This window comes from Cornus florida, unplaced genomic scaffold (genome assembly GCF_030987335.1).
Source record: "Cornus florida cultivar Cherokee Brave unplaced genomic scaffold, ASM3098733v1 CherokeeBrave_3.0.0_Hap2_Chr01, whole genome shotgun sequence".
Taxonomy (NCBI): domain Eukaryota; kingdom Viridiplantae; phylum Streptophyta; class Magnoliopsida; order Cornales; family Cornaceae; genus Cornus; species Cornus florida.
In genome coordinates, this window is record NW_026775571.1 from 61,449,462 (window position 1) to 61,469,457 (window position 19,996).

Consider the following 19,996-nt stretch of genomic DNA (forward strand, 5'->3'; position numbering starts at 1 on the left):
CAAAAAAAATATATATATATTAGATCAACACGATTATGCAAATAAATAAATACTTGATATTGTGAATTTAAAACTGTTTTTTGTTCTTTCATTATTGGTTTGGTTGTGCATTACTGATAATTTTATCAAATTCATGTAGTCTGCAATATAAATCAAAGATCATGCGTCGTTTAAGCATTATTAATTTATAAACCATATTATAAACAAAGATGAGGTCTAATCACGAATCAATTCTTCTACTCTTTTAACAATTTTTTGACTAATAGTAATAAGAGGCTTAATTAGCATGGTGAAAGCACATACTAATTAGTGACTTAAATTTGACCTAGAGAGAGCAATTATTTCTCTCTTTTTTACTTCCTTTGGCTTTTTACTAATAATTTTTATCTAACGGACCATTTAGTCTTTAAATTGCAAAGGTTTCTAGATCTCACTCTGTTATATGTCAACTAAACTATACTTCAACTAGAAATGGTTCAACAAATGAAATGGATTGGTTTGACGGTTGAAACAGTCTTCACAACCTGATTATTTTTTTAAGAAAATAAAATGAAAGATTAAAGGTTTAAAAATCTTTGCTCCTATGTTGCATGGTACATGTCAATCGTCTCTATTTGACCATACATTGTCTGAACAAATATAAAAAATTTTACTTGCTCTCCCTTTCAGTGCTCTTTATATAGACCTTAGTGTACGATACAAATTGTTAAATAATGAGTTTGTATAAAGGTCAAATTAACGATCTAGCTAAGTGGAGCTTAGGGGGGAAGTGCCCCCGAAATGTTTTATAAATTCATTTTGTTCCTTTCAAATATTTTTATTTTGTATACGATCCCGATTTTTTCCCATACACATAGTACCTAGAGATTGGACTAAGTCATGGTCAAATCTATTTCTTAAAGCCCTTGGTTTGAATTTTTTTTTTCCTTCAAAGTTCACGCAAACGGAAGTGCACACCGATGATATTGCCCCAACGGCTACGTATTTTTTCCCATATACATAGTATCTTGTGATTGGACTAAGTCATAGTCACATCTATTTCTTGAAGCCCTTGGTGGCCCTTGGTTGGAAATTTTTTTATTCTTCAATGTTCAAGCAAACGCAAGCGCTGATGATATTGCCCCAACCTCCCATTTGTAGTGGAGAGACTATACCATACTAATACTAATTGGTAGTTTGAATTTTCATTTTGTCGAGAAAAACCTTTGGGTAATTTAAAGTTTTAAACACATATTTTTGAAACATTTGACTACCAAACAATCTGTTTCTATCCATTTATGACATGTACTACAAGGTTGGTCGGAGTCACAGAAGAATCATTAAGGGGTTTATCTCTATTGTGGTCCTAATTTTGTTTTGGCTTGGGTCGCGTTGTTATTCGATTATGATATGGAAATTTGAAGGGAAAAAATTGACCTATTTTCTCTTGCAAGTCGTGAATCCAGGTTGTAGATTCTTTTGTATCCAGTATATAAAGGCATTTAGAGTTTGTAGTGTGATACGAAAGAACACTAAAAATTAGGGTTTGTAGTGTGATACGAGAGAAGGAAGGGGAGGTTTGGGAGCAAAAACTTGTAATCCCATATTTGTGGCATAATGAAATGTTTACCGGATCTTGACCGTGGACATAGATACTTAAATTTTTGTAAGTAGTGTGATTCTTGTTTAATTTCTTGAGTGTTATCAGTTGGTTTGTGGGGTTTGAAGGTGTAACCATTGGAGATTATAGTTTCAGGGTTGAGTTGATGTAATTATGTCTATGGCAATGTGAAATTCTATAGTACAAGAACAGTAAAATATGAGAACATGGATGGGAAGAAGAGTCATTAATCTTGTACGTACCATGGCCAGTCCAGTAACTCTGTTGAGTGCTTCTTGTTGATGAAGATGGAAGGTGTGATGTCTTCTGACCCGTTCCCAAAGGACTTCCACGCATCAACACTAATTCAACTCTCCATTTACTCATGAGCAGTGATATAGTCAGAAAAAAAGGAGGGGCCGCTTGAACAGTAATAAAATAAAATAAAAAATTACCAAAAAAAAAAATGTTAGAAAGATATAGAGTAAATTGCACTGACATCCCCAGATATTTGGACAAATCTCACACAAGTGGAGCATTTGAGATTTATTGTTTTGACCTTCCTTGAGATTTGGGTTTATGCTCAACACCCCCCCCCCCCCCCTTATCGAAACTTGTAAAAATAATTCATAAAATGACCAAGTTGCCCTTACACTCATTTTTTATTTTATTTTTACAAGATTTTTTAAATTAAGAGAGGGTAACGGTGGTAGAGAGGAGAGAGAAAGCAATAAAAGAGATGAGATAGAATAATTAATTTTTTTATATTTTATAATATATTTTGTATTATAAAAATATATTACATATAAGGGTATAATTGACTTTTTATAATCTTAAGGTAAGTCAGAGTAATAAACCTCAAACGCTTCACCCATGTGAGATTTGCCCAAACCTCAAGGGAGGTAAATATAATTTACCCAAAGATATATATAGAGAGAGAGTTGTGAGTTTAGTGAGAGTAAAAATGGTGTGTTTATTAGGAAATGATTGCCGCGATTTGGGGGTATAAACTTGAAAGGGAAAGAAATATGGAATAAATCTTTTTTCTGTATTAGTTCACAATATTCACAAGTTTACACGAGTTCTCTTTATAGGAGAAAATACAAGCACAAAATCAGTAAACTTATTACAATAGCTAGTTGGCTTAATTAATAATTTCCTAATCTACAACATTGACCAATATTCTATTTACAGCAAATATCCTCCGAATATTATATTTACAGCTAATAATATTTAGTAGTATTACCGAATCTTTCTTTTTCAATACTCCCCCTTAAGCTGGTTTGAAGATATCCTTCATAGCCAGCTTGCCAATTAGTCTATCGAACTGTCTTGTAGGAAGTCCCTTTGTAAGCATATTTGTAACTTACTCGGTAGTAGGAATGTACGTTATACAAATCAATCCATTTTTGAGCTTTTCCTTAATGAAGTGTTTATCTACCTCCACGTGCTTTGTTCTGTCATGAACCATTGGATTGTGAGCGATCGAAATAGCAGCTTTATTGTCACAATACAATTTCTTAGGCAACGGACTAGAGACCTTTAATTCTTCCAATAGTCTCTTAATCCATAACACCTCACAAATTACATGAGTAACTGATCTAAACTCGGCCTCTCCGCTACTTCTTGCTACCACATTCTATTTTTTACTCCACCAGGTGACAAGGTTACCTCCAACAAAGGTGCAGTAGCCAGAAGTTGACCGTCTATCAATAGCACTCCCAGCCCAATCCGCATCACTATAGGCTTCAACTTGCAAATGCCCACGGTTTTTTAACAGTAGACCTCTTCTAGGGGTCCCCTTTAGGTATCTGAGAATTCTATAGACTACATCAAAGTTTTCTCGTCCAAGTGAATGCATGAACTGGCTAACCATGCTGACTGCAAAACCTATATCTGGACGTGTATGTGACAAGTAGATCAGTCTTCCAACAAGTCTTTGATACTACTCTCTGTTCAGAACTTCTTCATCTTTAGAAGGCTGCAGCTTAAGGTTGGGCTCAATGGGTGTCTCGGCTGGTTTACATCCTAGCAGACCTATCTCACTAAGTAAATCAAGAGCATATTTACCTTAATTCACAAATATACCTTATTTAGATCTAGCAAACTCCATTCCAAGAAAGTATTTTAATGCACCCAAATCCTTGATCTTAAATAATATCTTAAACCAAGCTCTAAGGGAATATTTGAGACCATATAAAGATTTTTAGTCTACAGACTTTATTAGGTCCCAATTTTCCCTCAAACCCAGGTGGTAGATTCATAAAGACCTCCTCCTCAAGATCTCCATTTAAAAAGGCAGTTTTTACATCTAAATGGTGTACGTAATGACCAGCTGAAATTCACAGCCAAAAATAACAAGATTCTGATTGAGTTTATCTTGGCTACAGGAGTAAAAGTTTCCTGATAATTAATTCCATAGGTCTGGGTGAACCCTTTTGCTACTAGTCTTGCCTTATACCTCTTTATGCTACCATTAGCTTTACATTTTAGAGTAAAGACCCACTTGCAGCCTACTATTTTTTTCTCCTTAGGTAAATCAACTATCTCCTAAGTACCACTTCTTTTAAGAGTATTCATCTCTTCCATCGCTGCTAACTTCCAATTCAGATCATTAAGAGCTTCCTGAATGTTTCTTGGGATAAACAAGTGTGAGATTTTTGAGGTAAAAGCCCTTTGAGTTTGAGAGAGTTTTTCATAAGAAAGGTATTTGGCAATGGGATATTTTGGATTTGGATATTTGATTTAAATACCTTTCCTAACAATTTTAGGAACTGAAGATAAGTTAGGAACAGAACTACCTGTGATATCTAGAGGTCCAGTTCCCTGAGGTTGAGATTGATCATTTCCAAGAGGAATATGTTGACTTTGACTTTTTTGATGAGGTCTTCTCTGAGTATAAACCACAAGCTCATTATTTCGAACTTTTGAGCCCAGTTGTAGTGATTCTTCCTGTTTCAGATATAGTAATATTTGGCACTATTTAACTAGGATTGCTTTCATTGTTTTCATTGGTTTTATCACATTGTTCTTGGCTTTGAATTTCAAAAATAACAGTAGGATGAGGTGAAGTAGTCAAAATTACATTTGGTAATGGAGTAGGAGATAAATCCTAAATATTTTTTTCCACCACCTCATTCTCCCCCTAAAGAGAATTTTTGTGAAAGTATGATTTATTTTCAAAGAAAAAGACATCCATACTCACATAAAATTTTCTTATTTACGGATTATAGCACTTATATCCCTTTTGATTAGAACCATACCTATGAAAACACATTTTTCAGCTCGAGGATTAAATTTGGACCGATGTGTGGCATGCCTGTCGCGATGCAACCAAATTTGTGCAAAATAGTGTGGCCAAGTTTTAAATTTATAAATGCCACTACTACCTCTAACTAAAAATATAGCTAAGGTGAGTAGGGATCGTCCCAAGGGATTTGTGGGTACATTTGCAATGGAAATATATAGGGTTAGTAGGTCGAGTGATTAAAAGATGGTTTGTTTGGTTGATTAAACTACAATGTAATTGAAATTAAAGCAAGCAAAATACAATAATTTAGAAGATAGGGAAAAAGATATAGAGGAGAGGACTTGGGGTACTAGAGCTCACCAATAAGCTTGACTTCACTAGACACTAACAATTGTATATCAATGGAGAAATTGAATTGTAATTTGTGTGTGTGTGACATTAATTGAAACAAGGCATGGATGGCAAACAAGTATAGATTATCTAGCCAATACAAATAGGAAGCACAACCTATCAAATGAGACCAAAATCCAGTCAATAAAACCACAATTTATGCACACACAACTATTTAGAAGCATACACCCTTTGTATTCATAAGTATGGAATACCAAGGAACAAGAATAGATTGTCCACCTATCTATGAATCTAAAGCAACTACACTAAATCTACACTAAAGACATGAAAATTAAACTCAGTAAGCTAAAAGTGTGGCACAATCCATTAAAAAACAAGTGTGAACTATCAAATAAATTACAAGAGTGTTCAATTAAGCACTATGTTTTGATCATTACTAGATTAACTTCATTCATACACATAGACATGCATAAATTCCACTAAATCTTGAGAAAAGCACATGAATCATCCATTCTAGCATACATAGACATATGATTAGAAATAGATAATCAGTTGAAAGCATTAATCCATACACATCAAGTAGAAACCACAAGATATATATATATATATCTTATGGTTTCTACTTGATGTGTATGGATATATATATATATATATATATATATATATATATATATATATATATATCCAAGATCAAAATATTTATTACAAGTAAATCCCCAAGAATATACAAAGCACTAGGTCTAGGAAGCAAATTTAGGGGCTACTCTAGCCCCAAGTAGATGTTTAGCCACTCATTGAAGTAGTCATCCAACCCTCAAGGGCTATCTCCATGGTAGGAATGACCTCATTCTTGATGGAAACCCTAGAAGAATGGAAGAACTCCCAAAATGTGTAAAAACTCTCTAGTCTCTAGCCTCCTCTCCAAGATATATGCTGAATCTTATGAGATATCTCAAGATATGATGATATGTGTATTTGTTTTTGCAAAAGTGGCTCAAAATCCTTATATAGGAGACTCAAGTGTCACATCCAATAATTTGGGCTCGTGCACTAAAGCTCCTTCAATGATTACACCATGAGCTAACTTTTAATGAGCTGGACTCTATTTTAATTCAGACTTGAGGAGGTTTGATCGATCAAACTGTGGTGAGATCGATCGAACTTAGGTGAGATTCATCGAATGCTGCAGAGATCTATTATCCTTGGTGGCACCTTTTTGAATAAAGATAAATCTCTGAGATATTTTGGGAAAGAGACAAAAGTGGTAGGTAGGGTGGTAGGTGAAGAAAAGATCAAACAATTTTGATCGATCGAAGAAAAGTTGGATCGATCGAAGATGGTGGAATCTTTTGGATAAGGACAAAGGCTTGGATCCATCTTGAAATGTCTAGATCGATCACATCTAGATCGATCGAAGAATTGTTGAGATCGATCGAACTTGCTGCTTTTCCACCACTTTGCTTCCACTTTACTCCTTTCTTCCATTCAGCTTGAGATCGCTTCTTTAATGCTTTTATTTGGTTGAATTAACTTATTTTTAGGATAAGCACCTAAAAAGGGCAATAACATGAAATTAGTCTAAAACGGGAAAGTAAGATAGATAAAGGTCCTAGAATATCTAAGCTTAAGGGGTTTAAATGCACACTTTTCAGCGCTCATCACACCCCCAAACTTAAATATTGCTAGTCCCTAACAATGAACTACAAAGTAAAGGAATGAAATGAACAACTATACAACTATGAATCTAGAAAGCAATAAATGGATAACGCCACTTTTGTAGGGAACACGATTGCATTTAGCATATGCAACAAGCCTTTTAAACCCCTAGGTTACCCTAATGGACTAGTGAAGTCTCGTGAGGGTTTCCAGAAATGATACCCACAAGCATTAAGCTCTTTCTCATTAAAGAGGCACCAATATTGCAAACAAGCATTGGGAGAAAACTACCTCAAGTATGCAATTTTTCAACCATTTCCAATTAGTCTCCCAAAATCTCAACATCAAGCAAGCAAGCATGGTCCTCCATACATCAAGAAAACGATCATGCAAATCAAAACAACACTAGAATTCTTTTTGAGTGGACCGGCATCAAATATGTTGCTATCTAAGCCAACTAAAGAAATGATCACATCCTTACTCTCAAACTAGCACACAAATCTAGTTCTGATCATCAAAACAAAGAGTAGACCTTTTATTTAAGCCTTGTTGATCTAGGTGCTCTTATTCTTTTCACTCAATTTATTTATTTATTTATTTTTTTTTTAACTATCCTAAGGATCAAAGATGGAAGCATGGTGCAATGTAGTGATCTATTAAGCTTTCTAGTGATCCATGAGGTCAAGCGTTAGGTCAATGACTCCCAAACCAAACGGCTTTAGGGCATTAGGTGTTTAAACACCCCTAAGGACTTACAAGGTCAAATCAACTAGGCTACAAATCAAAACAACCTCCATCTAATCATTTCCCACTGCTCACCTTTTGGGAGAAGTCCTCACTTTTTTATTGTTTTTCCAACATTTTATTTATTTATTTATTTATTTATTATTATTATTATTATTTTACACAAGTTATTAACCTAGAGTTTGGGCCTTCTACCTTTCGGCGCGAGAAATTCAATGCTTGATGAGGCTAGAATCTCAGCTACTCAATGAAAAGGGATTGTTATCCACTTTTGTCAAAATGAAAGCCTTTCAATGCACTACTAGCCCAATTGGGATATAACCAATTCAATAATCAACAAAGCATGTACCCCATAAATGAATACTAGTGTGCACCTGTGCTAGTGTAGGATCCTAGAGTGAATCTCAAAATAATCACAAAATCAAGATGATGTGAACCACAAATGTAAGCAAGATATCAATCTTTCAAAAAATTTACTCCTAAATGGCATCCACAAGGAGTATTGGACTCTCTAGTCAAGCAATTTTTAAATTTTAAGCAATATAGTCCTCAAAAGATCAAAATCATAGCTAATTATAGACCAATCATAGAAAATCCCTCAAATACACTAGTCATGCTCAAAATTTTGAATTAAAAACAAGTACTGTAAATAACACCATTACTCCTAAACTTAGAGGGTACAATGTCCTCAATATGCAAAGAGAACAAATAAAAGAGTACACCAATGCAGCTATGACAAAGAATGAATGGGACACAAGTATCCAAAGTGGGTGGTACAACCCCCCTAAACTTGGGATTAACTGTGGTCCTGAAACGATGGCACTAGATAAAAGCTGATCAGGTAACGAAGGGGATAATAACAGTGCACAGTGGACATGCAAGTGTAAATAGGATAATAAATGAAATAAGAAGAAAGGAAAAAGGGTGGTCCTTAAAAATTTGGGCAGCACTCTTTCTCACTAAAGTCACTGGGATGTACCTGCTAAATGGAGTCAATCACAGATAAATGTATCAATATAAGAAGTGGACATCTAAAAATATCATGCATAGAATAATAAAAATAAAGTACAGTACATCACAGTATCAGGGCCAACAGACTGGCCGCAAAAATATCATAACAGTATCAAAAGAGCAGTCAAGTATCACATATATATAAAGAGGAAAGAGAGGTATAGAGGCAGAGGAAGTAGGGCGAGCGAGGCGTGATCCTCGGATATCTCTGGATATGCTTTGTAGCGCAACCAAAACATCAGAACAAAGAGATGCCACATCAACTCTAAGAGAGACTACCGCATCTTCTAAAGTCTGGATACACTCTTCTAGGCCAGGTGTCTGAGTTGGAGCGTCAGGTATGACTGGATCAGGAGACTGATGTATGTCCTAACTGTGTTCCTAAGAATGAACTAGCGACCCTCCCGGAAAGTGATGTTGTATCTCCTCTGGAGGCTGCTGCTACAGGTCTATCTACATATGTGCATCCGCAGCGACAGGTGGGTCTGCTGGAGCTGCTGCTACTGTTACTGCTGCTGCCGCCATCTCTGCCTCCTCTAACTCAGCTGCCTCCTCAGCTGCTAAGACAGCATCCTCCTCCAAACTCTTAATAAGAGCATTGTAGCTCTCATTCCAATCCTTCTTGACGAAGCTGCAAGCCTCTACCTCAGGACGTTCATCTAGATGGAACGGGTAGCGCTGATCTCGGAGGATCTGAGTGATAAGGTGCGCAAATGGGAGGTACTTAGCCCGCTTGGGCTTCTCCTTATTGATGTAATCTATATAAAGCTTCATCATGACACTACAGTAGAGTGCCGAAATAGATACCTGTTGGCCTGTATAGAATACGTAGAGGGCAGCCAAAAAGTTCAAACGTCGCTAGATCTTATAGCTTGCCATAAATATGTTTCGGTACAAGGCTGAATAGAAGAACCATAAATCATCGGGCAGATAAGTCCGGGTGGCAAAAGTCTCACCATCTGCGTAGTGGCCAGTTAGTGCAACAGCCATGTCTGCGTCAGAAGGCCTCCTCAAGATAGAATAATGAAGGTCGGGAAGCCAGACATGAGAGTACCAAGAAGATCTGGCTAATATGTCAACCGTGATCTGGATGGGGTGGCCATTAATAGTAGTTTGCAGCTTTGATAGGTTACTTGGGGTCGGCCGGAAGTTCTGGTAGAACAACCGAACAAGCCGTTGGTAAACTGGATATGTTATAGGGGCCAAAATAGCTGAAATGCCCCTTCGGTCAATATCATCGTAAGCTGCCCTGGTCAGGACTGACCGGGAGAAGAAAGTAATATCAAACACCAACTCATGCGCCACAGAAAGATGTGAGTATCTCCAGGCAGGAATGTCTCGGACCTGGCCTAGCTGTGCTTGTGGTGGATAAGCAAATGGTATATGCTCAACCTCATCTGAAGAAGAAGATGATGCAGAAGCTGAAGACTGTAGTCTGGAATTAGATGATGAGGACTAAGCTGGAGCTGGCTCTGGAGCTGGGACCTAAGCATGAGAAGGTCCTGCCTGCTCCTCTATCCTAGGCTTGACTCTGTGGCCATACTGCCTACGGACAACAGTCTTGACTCGGGCCATGGCCTACAAAAGAAAAAGGAAAACATTTGCAATAGAAGTCAGTAATAGATAATAAAGAATTGAAGCGTAACATAGAAACATGTATGTCAAATAAGATAGACAACTCAGAATAATTGACATGAATCTATGTAAGTGATGACACAGCCAAATAAATAGTAACTAAGTGAAACATGCTAAACAGTATAAGTATAGAATGCATCCAATATGGAAAATACAGGCATTGGGCATGATTAAGATAGCATGGAACGCAAGAGATGGTGTGTGAAGCGTATATGCAAATCTGTGATCTTCAATCGATCAGGAAAATATGAGATCAATCCAGGTAGGATCGATCAAGACTAAGTGAGATCAATCTTTCTCTGATTGATCAGAGAAAAATTCGATTGATCGAACTATTGTGAGAAACTTGAAAAGTCACAGATCTGTGACGTGGATGACACGGGAGCCTCCCAAGCAAGCTCGTGGGCCCTCTCACACCACAACAACACAAGAATGGTCACTTATCTTGGCACGTGACCCCCAAAATTAAAACGAAAATGAAATATATACAAATATATATATACATGTATATACATAAACTTCAACAACTCAAAAAGGAAATAATCAATCATAGAAACTCAAGATCTAAGCTTAGAAAGCACAAAAAGCACAAGATTGAAGATCGAAATCAAAAATAAAACTCAAAACTTACCTAATCTGAGAAGAGAAGTGAAGACGAGAGAGAGATGATGAGATCTGAAGTGAAGAAGAGGGATTCGAAGCTTTGGAAGCTCGCCGGAGGTTGGGAAGAAGGTTGCAGCGATGGGAGAGACGCAAAGATCTTGGATCGATCTTTAGGATCGATCCAAATGACCTTTGGCTTCTATTTTAAAAAGTGCCCCCGACATATTCGATCGATTTGGAAAAATATCCGATCGATCGAACATAGATCGATCTTGAAGGAACACAGATCGATCTAAGCTTCAAAATGACACAGTATTTTTTTTTTTTTTTGGTTGAAAATTAAAATTAAAATTAAATTTTTTTTTGGATTTTGAAAAATTTCTTAAAACTAAATATATATATATATATTTATATTTATATTTTTTTTATTATTATTTTTTTATATTCAAAATTCAAAGGGCAGTCAAATTCAAAGTCAAAGGAACAAAGGAACACAGATCGATTAATCCAAGATCGATCTGGAAGAGACTTTGATCGATTTAACAGGTGAAAACTAGCAGACAAGTTCGAACGATTAGACAAAGAGCTATTTTATGCAGGGTCTAAAAATTTTTTCTAAGTGTTGGAACTGAAGATCGATCCAAGAAGAAGTTGGATTGATCTTGTAATTTCTGATGGATCACAAAAAACTTCACACGATGGGACAAAAAGGTGATTGGATGTAGGTATGATGCAAGTATGAAGTTCGATCAATCGAATATCTTTTGAGATCGATCAAACAGTAACAAAATGCCTATTTTCAGAATGAAAGTGCATGCATTCTCAATCACAATCCCTAACAATGTGTATGAACCCAGAATATATCTAGACGAAGCAAGAAATGAAAGGTAAAATAGAATTGAGGGAGGAATAGGGTTGTAAACCCTATGAAGCATTGCTAGTCTTTAACGTCTCTAGCAAGACGTTGGGCTCTTTTAGCCCAGTTCAAATATCTTGTTATGCATCCCCTCTTTGGCGGGGTGAAAAACACTTTGAACCCCACCCAACGAATGGTTCTCTAAAGAACTCGTTGGATTTAGCTCAAAAGAGATTAACAGTCCATGGTCAAAACAACTCTTGGGTTTCCATGCCCTTGGAACACTTGGTTTTAAAACAATTTTCTTTGAATTCTTTTTGGAAAGCAAACCATGGGAATGTTCAATATCAAGTAGAGACTTAACTTTATCTAATTCATTGGCAATGCATTTTTCAACAACACACACTTCTTCATGCTTGTCTATGGAATTTAGGGTCGGATTAAAGATATTCAACTTCACTTTCATATGCCCAAATGAGATTTTCATTATCCCCGTCCTACAATTGATGTTGGCATTTACAGTTGCCAAGAAGGGACGGCTAAAGATAATGGGAATTTGGCTCTTGGGGTTCGGAACCGGTTTCGTATCTATGACTACGAAATCGACCGGAAAGAAGAATTTATCAATCTTAATCAAGACATCCTCTATGATACCCCGGGGTTTTTTGATGGACTGGTCGGCAAGTTGAAAACTACCGACGTCGGTTTTAAGTCTCCTAATGTAACGACCCAGAAATTTTTCTTCCTTTCATTTTTCCTAAAATTTTACGAATGAATTTTTTTCGTTTAATTTTCTTTTCTAAGTTCAGTTTCTCGTCGCTTAGTGGCATCTCGAGTGCTCAGAAATGGTTTATGAGACTCTTTTGTTTGGATTGACAACTTCCTTTGAGGACCGAGTCATTTCCACATTTTCACTTTCCGGACACTATGCACTATTTTGTCTTTTTCCCTGTTTCGTCTTTTTCCCTATTCTGTCTTTTCCCCGTTTGTCACTTTGTTGGCACAACCTCACTTTTCGTGCTCGGAGTTGGTTTTTGACTTCACGTGCCTTCATCTTCAGTGATTTTCTCGAAATACGTATCTTTACTTTTGCAAGAAAGTACTCTGGTTGCTCCCGGTGTCCATAGGGGTATGGATGCATAGTTCTTTGGAATTATTTTCTTTTCTTGGGATATTTTTTGTAAATATCTTTTGAAGATATTTTATTTCAGGGGTATCTAAGAAAATATTTTTGGAAGATATTTTCATTCTGGGTCATTAGTGCAATTAACCCTTTTTGCAGGGGTCATTGTGCAATTAACGAAAGTTATTGCAAAAATATCTCGTCTGGAGCCTGAATCCTCGTACAAGATTCGATTTTCACTTTTTGTCAACTTGTAAATTCATAGAATTTCGTTCTGGTCGTTTTTCTCCAGTTTCAGAGTTTTTGGACCTAGTTGCCGCCGAACTTGTTCGGGGCATATCTCTCTGCATGGGACTTGGTTTTTGATTCTATTTCTTCTGTTGTTCATATTTTATCATTTTGAATCTTTTTCATTCGCGGAGTTTTGCCGTTTGAGCGCGTTTGCTCAAAATTCACTTTTCCAGACTCGGCGGGGCCCTTTCGGGACACTTTTTGAGATTTTCTATAAATAGGAGGTCTTAAGATAAAATATCAGATTTTTCTCTCTCTCTCTCTCCTCTCTCTTGGCCGGTAGCCATGGCAGCCAAGGGGCTGCCATGCTTCTTCTTCATTTTTCGGCCACTTCTCTCGAGTGAAAACTCTTCAGCCTTAACGTTTAATGCTTGTCTTGACGACACGCATCTTTCACCCTTATTAGAACCCATTTCTGACCATTTCTTGAGTTTGGGTTTGAAGTCAAGTTGTGATTTTCATGGGGCTTCTTGTTCACGGTGTTGTCCTCGACAAAACTCCGCGATATCGTCGGATTCGGAGCACTTTTTTTTTTTCGATGGGCCTTTAAGGTTTTCATCTCAAATTGAGGTAGAGGGTGTTATAATTTATTTTCTTGTTATATAGCATGCTTGTGATGCTTATATACTTCATTTACATGTCTTTGTATCAAATCTAAAAACTTTGATTTATTATTTCTTTGTGTAAGATTTAATTTTCCAGGTTGTCCATAGTTTGTTTTAAACATGTGGCATGATAGAATATTATCACTTAATATGTTGATTAATATATATTAAATCTAGATCATTTGGACAAGTAACGAAGATTTTATTTAATATTTACCTTGAATAAAATATTAAATCATGTGGCCTTATCTAGCTTTAAATCAGCATGTGTTAGCATATTATATTAGGCTCTAGCATGCTTTTCAATATAGTTTAAATTCAGTGTAATTGGAGAAGTTTCGAAATCTAGTAGTATTTAATTAATTTGATTAATTAATTTATTCCGAGTGTACTATTCACTCCATTGGAATTCTGACTTGACATTCTTGATATGCATGTCGTATAGTTTCATATATATTAAATCTAGAATATTTGATTAGGTTTTGAAACCTTTCAATTATTATTTTTCTAGTATTAAAGTTTAATACTCATGGTCGTGCCTTGCGTGAAATGTACTTGTATCATGCCTTTAAATCAAGTCTTGACATGCTGTATAACATATATTAATTTGAAGTCATCTGGATAAATTTCAAAATCTAGAGATTTTAATTAAAAGAATTAATTAAAATCCATTCAATGGTTCCACGAGCCAGATTAAATTTCTAACCTTGTATTCTTGATTTCCTTAACAAGTTCCTTCACGTGTATCAACTCGAGAATAATCGGATAAGTTTTGAAACTTTTATTTAATTATTTCCTTTGTGTGGAAATTAATTCACATTGTTGTGTCCTGTATGAAATGAACTTGTAACATGATACTGAACTTGTCCTTAACATGATCCTTGGCATGCCTTATTCATAGAATATTTGGACTTGTCTTGTAATCTTGATAATTTAATCCCTTAAGTAGGTTAAATTCCCGTTTATGCTTCCATCGGTTTAATCATGGACTTGTATCTTTTTATCGAGTATCGTGACCCCTTGTATCTTGGTTTCATTAATGTACTTCATAGACTTGTGCATTTGTCTTAGAATGATTTAATTACTCATGTGTTGCTTAGTAGGTAATTAAACCATGTATCTTATACTTATGGTATATTTATTTCAATGGATTCCATATGCTATATATCTTAATTCTAATCTATATAGATGTATACTACGAATTCTTGACATTTCACATGCCATCATAGTTGCAAACTTAGGGCATGACTTCTGTGTTCCAAAATCTTGGTTGTGCATGAAACGTGGTTAATGCATTTATTGTATTTTGATACTATCCTGGTTTGCACAACTTGTTGATTTTGGGACTTGGAGATATCAATCAAGAATTGACATGGCTAGGACTTGGTTCTAGTATGGGGGAATGTCTTCTTACACTATAGTGCGCACTAGGGGAAAGGTACCCATGGGTTAGTAGCCCTAAAGTGATCTCAAGAGTACGGTTTTAATCCGGGCGATATCCGAGTTTCCACATAGGTTGATTTCACTCTTTAAATTTCAAGTTGCTATGCCTTGAAGATTTAAACTTATCGTGTTATGTGAAATGCTCCAATCTTGTCAAATTGCATAGATTTTATGCCTTGTCTTTGCATAGATATTATGCCTTATTCTTGATTTCATGTATAACCTCATTTCGTGTTATATGAGATATTCCATCCCTGTTTAATTGCATAGATCTTATGCCTTGTCCTTGATTACAAGTATACTTCTCGTTGTGTTGTATGGATTATTCCAAAACTTGTTTAATTGTATTGAAAGTGTAATTCATGTTGATCTATTTTCAAGCATCCACCTTATCGTGTTCTTTGGATTATCCCAAACCTAATTCGTTGCATATTTGTATGTATATCATGATTCTTGTTAACATTGTTCTAAGGTAGCTTAGGATGCTCCCTGAGTCTAACTTTCGACATAAACATTAGGTGGCATGACCCTTTTGAACTATTGCATGTTAGTCTAAAAATCTCTAAAGAAATCGAGTCGATGCATGCTCATTCTTGACGAGTAAACTTGTTTACTCACCCTGAAGTTACTGGGGGATTTGTTCAAGTACGAAGACTTGGTTCGTGATGCTTGTCATTCAGTGGGATGACTTGTAGCTTTGAGCTTCCATTTCATGCAAGTGTTAGCATGAAATATCATTTGGTAGCCTTATGTATCAAACTTGTATTCTTTGATTCCATTTGTGTATTATGTACATAAGTAAACTCTTTTCATTGTATTCAACATGTATAACATGAGGCCAAGGGCCAAGTATGTTTATATTTGCACTTGTACTCATTTGGCGCCACCTTTTGTTTAAAAATGTAATTTTTCATAACTTTGAGGTTTGGCATGTCAAATCTTGTAAATGTGATGTAATAAGGCCATAAACCATTGTAACATGTTTAAAATGTCATATTACACTTGCGTGTATGTTCACATCATCACACATTCGCATATAATTAAGTTTGATCATGCCATGGGGATTTTCAATGAGACTTAGAGTCTTTTCTTTACTTCAAGTGCATAACAGGTTCATATGCACATTTTTGACCTGTTTCGGTCGACTGGTGACTTGTTTTGGTCGACCGAACCCCTTTGGATTTCAATGGTTCATCAAAAACTCCAATTCCAGTAGCCTTTCTCATTGTAGAGGCTTATTTTGGTTGACCGGTTTGCCATTTTGGTCGACCGAACTGAAGGTTCATTTCCCCTTCTTTTCTTGGCTCATTTCGGCAGACCGATGCTCCATTTCGGTCGACCGAAATGAAGCTATCGTGTGGGTCTTGTTTGGTTTGTTACCCAGACAGGTTAACTTCATTTCGTTCATTCCCACTTGACTTTGTTTATCTTGTTAAGCCATTTAATGGTGTACGTGGTCTAGTTTGAACTAGATCTTGTTCCCTTGGGTGTCATTGGTGCCATAGGGCGCTAGTTGACTTCATTTATCATAGTTTCTGCTTCTTGTTATTTCCTTGGGTTCCGTGACTTCATGGAAGGTCACTTTTGCGTTTAAGAGATGGTTTATATCTCCTAAGACTTTGGTTTGTCTTTTGCTTCCGCATCAGTTCTCATTGAGTTCCATGACCTCATGGAAGGTCATCAAAGTGTCTTAGAGGTGCGTAGTGCCTTGAGAGACCGTCATTTTAATTCTTGCTTCCGTATCTGGATCTGTTATCAGGTCAATCTTCGGTTCATCACTAACACACCGAGTTGAATCAAAATCCGGGTCATTACACCTAAGCCTAATTTGACATACACTGATGACATGGTCACCAATAATGCAAGAGGTAGTAGGTGAACTGGGGTCCTTAAACTTTGGGAGAGTGTTGTGTTGCAAAATGGAGCTCACTTGCTCGGTTAAGACTACTTTCTTTGGTGCTTGGCTTTTGTTCTTCGTCTTTTGGGTGCAAAGATCTTTCAAGAACTTGGCATAAGCTGGAATTTGCTTAATTGCATCCAAAAGTGGAAGATTAATCTTCACTTACCTAAACATTTCAATGATTTCATTGGTCTTAGTCTTTTGTTTGTCAAAAGAAATGGATCCTTTTAAGGCATCCAGAGATGGAGCTTTTGGCTCAAAAACCTTTTCAAAATCTTTATTTGAAGAATTTTCAACACAAGAATTTTTAAAATCATTTTTCAAATCATTGTTTAATTCATCTTTCAAATCATTTTTGACAACTTTCTCAACAAAATGATCATGCACATGCAATGAAGGAGGAATAGAATATGAAACGGGATAGGTGTTAACTTTGGGTTCCACCGGTTTACTCTCTTCATTGGAAATACCTACTTGGTTGTCAATAATCTTCCCACTTCTCAAGGTTGTCACCACATTGACATGTTCAATTTTGGGACCTTCCGAAGAGGAATGAGTCTCCACAACACATTGTTGCTTTGGTGGGGCATTCAAAGGCATTTTGCCTTTCTCTCGAGCATTCAAAGTACTAGCTATTTGCCCGACTTGGGTTTTTAGCTTAGCAATGGATTGAGAATGGGGATGAAGCAATTGAGTGTTCGCCTCTAGAGTGCCTAAAGCGGTCAACACTTTCTCCTTAAAAGTGGGACTCCTAGAGTTTCCTTGAGAATACGATGATTGGTTAAGAAAATGAGAATTAGAGAATTGATTGCTATGCGATTGAAATGATGATCTAAAATCTTGGGATCCTTGGTTTTGCATTGGAGGTAGAACATACTTCCCTTGAAAACCACATTGGGGAGGGTTTAAGCCTTCTCCTTGGCTTTTCCAAGAGAAGTTTGGATGGTCCCTCCAACTCGAATTGTAATGAGTGCCATAGGGATTATTCCCTTGGTTAAAAAATGTAGCATTAACTTGTTTATGATGTTCACTTTGCACATGTCCATGGGGACAATTGGAAGTAGAATATAAGACACTAAAGCAAGTCATACAAGATTCATTAGATGCACGATGAGAATGGTTAGGGGAGGAAGACACTTGATTCGCCGAATTGTAGTTGATCAAGAATTGATCAAACCTTTGAGATAATGATTTCCTTTCGGCGGCTATGTCATTGGAATTGTCAACTTGATATAAGCCAACATTCTTCCTTCCACCTAGATTTCTACCATTTTTAGAAGATAGAGATCTACGCATTAAATTTTCACTCATGCTTTCATACAATTGCCATACATCATTTACATGCCTGTCAAGATAAGAACCACCCATGGATGCATTTATCATTCCTTTTTTATTTTCCAGCAAACTTTCAAAGAAGTATTAGACTAATTGCCACTTAGGTATGTCATGATGAGGGCACTTTCTAAGCAAGTCATTAAACCTTTCCCATGCCTCATGAAACATTTCTCCATCCCCTTGAGAACATTCTCTAATTGAAGTTCTCATGGCATTGGTCTTTGAAACCGGATAGTACTTTTTCAAGAACTCTTGTTGCATTTTCGCCCAAGAAGTTATCGAAAAAGGCCTAAGATTGTTGGACCAATATTTTGCCTTGTCCTTAAGGGTGAAAGGAAAAAGTTTAAGTCTTAAAACTTTTTCCGGCATGTCCGTGTATTTCACGGTGAACATACCTCAAAAAACTCATCCAAATGCTAGTAAGGTTCTTCACTTGAAAGTCCATGATAGTTAGGAAGAATTTAAATGGTTTGTGGTTTAATCTCATAGTGATGTGCTCTAAATGGGGGCAATTGAATGCAAGTGGGTGCATTGTATTATTTAGGAACATAATGGTCTCTTAAAGCAAGAGGAGGATTCACAATTGGTGGTGCAACATAGGCACCTTGATTGCCTTGAATGATGGGAGGTTGTGGGGCAAAAATTGGCCGAGGCATTCCCAATGGAATTTGGCCTTGTTGTTGTGGTGGGATGAATGGCCTTGGCATGCCTAATGGTACTTGGATGTTGTTGTGATGCACATTAGGGTGGAGGATGCGTTGTTGGTCAATGTGACCAAGGTCCTCCACATGGTCCTCATTTTGCTTATCCATTGATGAAATGGAATGATTAGAGCTACCTCTTCCCCTAGGATTACGAATAACAGATTCAAGATGTAAATTAGGAGGGACAAGAGTAGGATTTACTGATCTACGACCATGCATGCATAAACAAAACAAAAACAAACAAGTAACAAGTAACAATCACTTCATCTTCGTAACAAATCAATCAACAAACTTCCGCCACATACAATGATCCCATACCCCCGTGCTTTCAACAATATGCACGAAAAATTAAATTTCATGTACACGGGCTCACAATCTATCTAAGAATGTAAAAATATCCATCCACGCGGACCAACAATTTAACTAAAGATTGAGTCAGAAAGATCTCACAAAGGGTCCTTAAGCAACTTCAATATATTTTTTCAATTTTCAAGCCTTGTTATGCTTTGCAAATTTTTAATTTTAGCCCTTTTTATGCTTAGCTTAGCTCCTTTCTTTGAATTCTCCTTTGCAATATTTCCTTACCCACTTCACCTAGTCAATCGAGATTAAACACAATAAGTAACCAAAAATAAAATAAATAAAGACACGATGAAAATAGTACTAATTCCTATTTGTTTCCAAAACACGGCGCTACCAATTCAATCCTCGGCAACGGCACCAAAAACTTGGTGTGCCTATCACGATGCAACCAAATTTGTGCAAAATAGTGTGACTAAGTTTTTAATTTATAAATGCCTCTACTACCTCTAACTAAAAATATAGCTAGGGTGAGTAGGGATCATCCCAAAGGATTTGTGGGCGCATTTGCAATGGAAATAATATATAGGGTTAGTAGGTCGAGTGATCA

The 19,996-nt window shown here is 36.5% G+C and overlaps 1 pseudogene; it reads left to right on the top strand.

The window, feature by feature from the left end:
* The first annotated feature begins 18,488 nt into the window (after nucleotides 1-18,488).
* LOC132283203 (small nucleolar RNA R71) lies at nucleotides 18,489-18,587 on the top strand (annotated as a pseudogene).
* Nucleotides 18,588-19,996: the final 1,409 nt, after the last annotated feature.